Source organism: Saccostrea cucullata, unplaced genomic scaffold (assembly GCF_032062105.1).
Source record: "Saccostrea cucullata isolate Sc308-1 unplaced genomic scaffold, CSIRO_AGI_Scuc_v1 ctg6548, whole genome shotgun sequence".
Lineage (NCBI taxonomy): Eukaryota > Metazoa > Mollusca > Bivalvia > Ostreida > Ostreidae > Saccostrea > Saccostrea cuccullata.
In genome coordinates this window covers 1-6,231 of record NW_026928696.1, presented here as the reverse complement: position 1 = coordinate 6,231, position 6,231 = coordinate 1, and the positions used below count along the sequence as shown (strand labels likewise).

The window sequence follows — 6,231 nt, the reverse complement described above, 5'->3', positions numbered from 1 at the left end:
GAACTGGAAAATAATAACTTGGGTCCTGTTTAAATGAGTAAAATGAATAATTTTCACCGCGTTGTTTTTAATTTTTTATTCAAATTTGCACAAAAGTGGGATTTGGAGTTAAACATATCTGTATAGATTAATAAGGATGGTTACAGGTTGCAAAAGGGCAGACTTTTGAACACCACATCAGGTTTACGGTTTCTTTATATTCTATAAATTTGTTATTTGCATCATTTGCCATGGAATTAGACTAAAAAATATATACGAATCCAGGCATCCATTTTTTGTTTATATCATCTGTCCTTAAGACACTATGTGTAGATGTGCATTTTACAAAACAATTCCGATTCCTTTATTTTTCTGGGAATTTCGACACTTTGAACTTAGTTTTTGGCCATATAGAGCAGCTGTAGAGGTTAACAGTTTGTCAGCGCTACCTCTCTGAAACCACTGCTCAGAATTTGGTCAAACTTTGCAGATATTTAGTACAAAGTACCTAAATTTGAATATTACAAAAACATGTCGATTCCTTTATTTTTTCTGGCACTTTTAAACTTTGATTTTGGGTTATATCTTGAATATAGAGATGAACAGTTGTCAGCGCAACCCTTCATAAACCGCTGCACACCATTGCGTCAAACTTTGCAGACATTTAATGTGTCGATGTGCATATTACCAGGAAATTCCGATTCCTTGATTTTTTCCGGGAAATTTGGCATGTACAGTTGTGTGTGTGTGGGGGGGGGGGGGGTCATGATGTTTGTGAGCTTGATCACTTTTTTCTTCTTTCATTTAAAATTGGTTTATCAAGTATCTTAAAAATTACCTCAACTGAAAACTGATTAGAAAAGCCTACAATTTAGGAAAGTTTATATTTTGTTGTTTTCTCATTGGCATAATTGTGGGTCTGTAAACACTTAGGGGTAGATATTTTGAGCCATGAAACAACTAAGCAGAAGTCTATTTATTTAAAACATCAAGCAAAAAATCAATAGTTATAAAGATAATGGAACGGTTTATTTGAATAAGCCAAAGATATTATCTAACAAATAACACCACTGCAGCAACGGTTTAAAGTAGGATTAAAAGCTTTAGTTCCTCAGCAATGATTGTTCGAACTTTTCCCCTTTATTACTCCATTGCAGCAGTTTTGATAAGCAGGATTGTATGACCGAGTTCCACAGCAAAGATTGTTCGTACCCTTCCCATTTATTACTCCATTGCAGCAGATTTGATAACCAGGGTTGTATGAACGAGTTCCACAGCAAAGGATGTTCAAGCCTTTCCCATTAACTACATTATTGCAGCAGATTTGATAACCAGGGTTGTATGAACGAGTTCCACAGCAAAGATTGTTCGTACCTTTCCCATTAATTACTCCATTGCAGCATATTTGATAACCAGGATTGTATGGTTGAGTTCCACAAACAGCTGTAAAAGATAATCAACAAAATATTCTTCACAGGTGTGTACGATTCAATGGCAAAATTTACAAGGCTAATATCTCTTAATTGATTCGAAACACAACAACACGTTCTACTTATGAAAATAATATCAAAACCAGGCAAGCTATTTACAAACGAATTGACGAAACAAAGATATCAACAGCTTCGTTTATTTAAAATCATTACTCCGTATAAGTTCTATGGTTGATACAATGACATTGTCAGCAACTATAATCTATTTTACAAGTAAGTCCAATGCAAACTGACGCTTTTCAAACAATTTAATTCTTATGTCATTTTTTTTACCCTGAATTGTCGACGGATTTTCCCGATATTCTTGCACTCAATATTTTTTCGCACCTAACCATAGTCTTAAAGTCCTTCTAACTAACTAAACGATGCCATTTATCGAATGAATGAAAGAGAATTCTACTGTCTAAAGAAAAAAAAATTCCTCAAATTGTCTACTTATTCGATGGTTTCGAATAGTAAGCTATTGATACCTGAACTTCTTATATGTAATTATATATATATCTGACTCCTTCAAGTATATCTTTTGGACATTTACATCGCTGTAAATTGAATTGTTTTAAATAAGATATACTGAAATGCAGAGTAACATAATATGCTATTTTTGTAATGCATAACAGAAAGTACTCGTATAAATATAGGTAATAGGAATATCCTTCTTAATGTGCATTAAAATTGGTGTTCAGAAATACTCAAACATGAAATGAATGACGTCACATAGTGAAAATGATAAATCGTCGAAAACACGTGCATATTGATGACGGCATAATGTTCAACACATTTCAAGCACCACTAGATATACTTTAATTATACATAGGAAAAGCGTTGTATATAACAATATTTACATTCACTGTAATTTTCCTTATGAAATACATTAGAAATCCACAACGTTCAAATTTCTATAACACACGCGAAACCTTGTCATCGCGCGTTAGAATACACAGTAGGACTTATATGCATTTTCAATACTCTAAGAACACCAAAATGTACATTGTTTTGACAGAATCTAATAAAAATAATTTACTCTGTTAAATTAACGTAAAAATCAACAAATGTGCGTTTAAAATTAATAGCCACTTTTTCCCCTAGTAACGTTCGTTTCCGTTATTAAACTTTGCAACGTCACAAACGTCACAACGGCACACCAGTTTTGAAGGGCGATTAATTCGCATCAAAAATTATCGAAATAAACAATTCTTAAGAGGAAAAATTAAAGAATGTAAATATTAGCATTGAACTCATATTTTTGGATGTCTTCGGTCCTGGCCGTGCCGACAAATTATCGTACCACGCTAACGCGCGGTATTCAATTTGTCGGAACGGCCAGGTGTGTTATAGGCCCGAAGACATCCCAAAATATGAATTCAATGATTAAAGAAATTCGTCGAACCTTCACGATATCAAAGATAAAAATGCAAAATAAAAATAAGTGATGAGTATAGATTGATTTTCCGAAAAACAAAAAAATTAAACAAATATATATGTATGTTAAAACAAATACAAAAGTCCCTGTTGTGTGGTATGAAAACGTTTGATGTATTTAGTAAAAATAAGAAGAAAATAAATCTATGATCAGCTTTAATATACTAGCATTATTAAATAAATTCACAAAAATTGCTTTTTACCACGATTCAATCTTAATGATACATATCAGCATTGGTAAACTAGACTGAATATTAAATGGAGTATCTGTTTTAACGACAAGCGTTAGATCAAAACGGACAGTACAACGTTTGCTATAATATACTGACACGCAAAAGAAACGCAACGAGCAGTAATCTACAAATGTTTGAATTTTTTATCTGATGATTTTCAAAATAGAATACAATAAGGCTAAACTCACTTTTCAGAACATCAGAGATTTGATAAAAATGTTAAATGTTTATCTTTTAACTTTACTTAGTAACATATGACTGTTAAAACACCCCCTCCGAGCCATTCAATTACAACGTGCTAAACTGCCCTAAACAACAATTGCAGCTTAATTTTTACGATACAATAGGTTAAACAATATCGAGATCTGAGCGAAGGAATTATTCTTTGCCAGTTTTAAATGCCTGTTTTTCAGATGATTGGGTCGAATTTTCTCTAACTTAGCGCATTATAGTAACCCTTGGACTTCAAGTCCAAGGTCTATCATTTATGAATTTGATACGTAGCACCTCTTTGAAGCGTAATGTAGTGTAATTTTGCATCATCAACTCTCCATCTTTACAATGAAAATTTCAGCTAGAGCAATGGAAATGCAAACTGAAGCTATTTTCAAGAAGCCTTAGCATCGTTACGGGAAACGAATGGAGATTTTATGTTTCGAAATATTGCAGCATTACTTAAGATAAACAGCACTAACTCTTGAAACTCCATAATATTGCCAAAGGTTTTGTTAAACATGTAATTTTTGATTTCTGTTAAGCAGACTCAAACTTGACTTCCGATTATGGTATAAAAATCGTTCAACCGTTAAATTACCGATATTTACCAAATTAAAGATATCTATGATTTTAGATGCAAAATTCTTCACTTTACATAATTATTTCCCTGTAAAGTAAGACATTGCGTTTCTTTTGCATTTCAGTATATAATAAGCTAAAAAAGAAGAAGGAAAAAAATATCAAACCTCGGCCTAAAACTGAATCTGCAGTCGGAATGCAAAGAAGGATTGCGACCATTAGACAAAAATTCATCGCTAAAAAAGCTTTGGTCCCGTAAAGAGGTCACTGCAATAAAAAAAAGGAGCTAATTACAACATGTAAAAATTTTGATTAAATACAATCAATTAATTTTGATTTTTCTTCATGTTTTGATGAAGATTAAAAAAAAACCTGTATGTAAATAATTAAACAAAAATCAACCATATACATTAATCTATCTTCAAGTCTGTCCCCTCAGAGATATACTGGCACAAATTACATTAATATATATGAGTTTTGTTTATTTATATATGTGTGCAGCAAATAGAATTCAATGCACATATTACATCCTGTTCCATTATGTCATTTTTCAAAATAAATTACTTATTATTTGTAATTTGTGATTTTATGCCCATAGCCTGTCAATCAAACGAACATTTTTACGTACTCCTCACTGCACTTTAATAATAAGGGTTACAAAGTAAACTCGAAAACAGTTTAAGTGATTCATAATTCTTCATGTCCCATGTATTACAAAGAGTAGTAAGAAGTCATTTATTTCAATGATTCTACCTTTTGTCCATGGGATATGCCAAATTTAATTTGTCTGACTTAAGTTTAAATGATGCTATTTATTAGTAGGGACTAGCATCTGATCCTGATGGTCTTGAATCGGACTGTTTGTCTCAGGCAAACATTTTGGTCATTTGATCCAACAAAACGCATGTTGTGCTCTAACCCATTTAGTTACTGTATATTACGTCTTTTCTTTAGCTTATTGAAAACATGATTTGTCATTGCTTCACCGTTGCTTAATTACTCTCTATAGAATGTTGTATTCAAAATAGATATGTCATTAATTTCATCACCACATTTATTCGCCCCCTAACATGGGTCACATAGAACTCGGTAGTCTATCATTGTCCTAGTCATTCACAATGAATTGACGACGGATTTTTCCGTTTATTCTAGATCACGACAAGGAGCACGAGAGGGTGTGGCCGGCCGACAGGAGATGCACACACCTCCATGGCACCTGATCCCATGTCTGGTGTTTTGGAGGTCCGTGTTTGCTCTGCTCCAATTTTGTATTGTTTTATGGGCTTTTGATTTTGAAAACTGTTCGTCATATCCATATGTTTCTAACATAAGTAGCAGAGCAAACTTGACCTCTAAAATATCATAGATGGGATCGTGTGAAATGATTTAAAACTGTTTTATGTTCCATAACATGTATATTGATACAATACATCCTTGTAAATTAATCAAAGTATCATTCTTTTGATATGATATTAACTTAATTGACTTTTAACTAATATTTATAGTTCTGTACACGTAAGTCAATCAAACCAGCTAATGTGTACTTTTCAGGAATGAATCTAGAAAAAAACCGAATGGTATAAATGGACATAACAGATAGTATTCAAAACTCAAAAGTACAACATTTGATTAAATTGTTTGACAAACGAGATGACTTCAGGTTTTTAAAAATTGTAAACAAAAATTCATCATGCACTTTTACTAACAGAATTAAAATTAACCTTGACTAATAAATTAATAAATAAATAGCGATCATACTGGCTTTATTTCTACATAGGAGAAAAACTTTTGATTTATGATATTATGCTGTACATAGAAGAGGAAAACCTATAAAAGCTTTATTGCTTGTGATTGACTTTAGGAAAGCTTCTGACGCCATTTCATGGAAATTTATTCAGAACCCCCTGCATTTTTAGTGTGGTCCCTTAATATAAAAATGGATGAATTTTTTTTTTCACAAAGTTTTATTATTCAGACAGGATTTAGATACCAGAACATCCTCTAATGAAGATTTTTTTGTACTTCGGGAAAATATGTCAATCAGATACCTTTTTTTTTTTTTTTAAATTTATATATTTTTTAAATGAAACATATGGAGATAACTGAAACAGAATTCAAGATCAAAGGTTCATAAAACAATACAAAATAGGAGCAGAGCAAACACGGACCAAAACATCAGAAGTGGGACCTGGCCCCGGGGCCACGAACATTTTATATTACTCAACTCAAATCTGTGTAGAGTAAACTTTACTTTACTCTCCGGAGTTGCGACTGAAAAAAGTGTGCCACGAACGCTAAGGAATTTCAACTCACCA

General features: G+C 32.5%; 1 long non-coding RNA gene across 1 annotated transcript; it reads right to left on the bottom strand.

The window, feature by feature from the left end:
- Window positions 1-1,352: 1,352 nt before the first annotated feature.
- Window positions 1,353-4,367, bottom strand: LOC134278484 (uncharacterized). The gene is made up of 3 exons (XR_009994454.1): window positions 4,326-4,367; window positions 4,084-4,183; window positions 1,353-1,422 (listed from the first exon to the last, which is right to left on the bottom strand). It is a non-coding gene; the product is annotated as an uncharacterized LOC134278484 (long non-coding RNA).
- Between the last annotated feature and the right edge of the window lie 1,864 nt (window positions 4,368-6,231).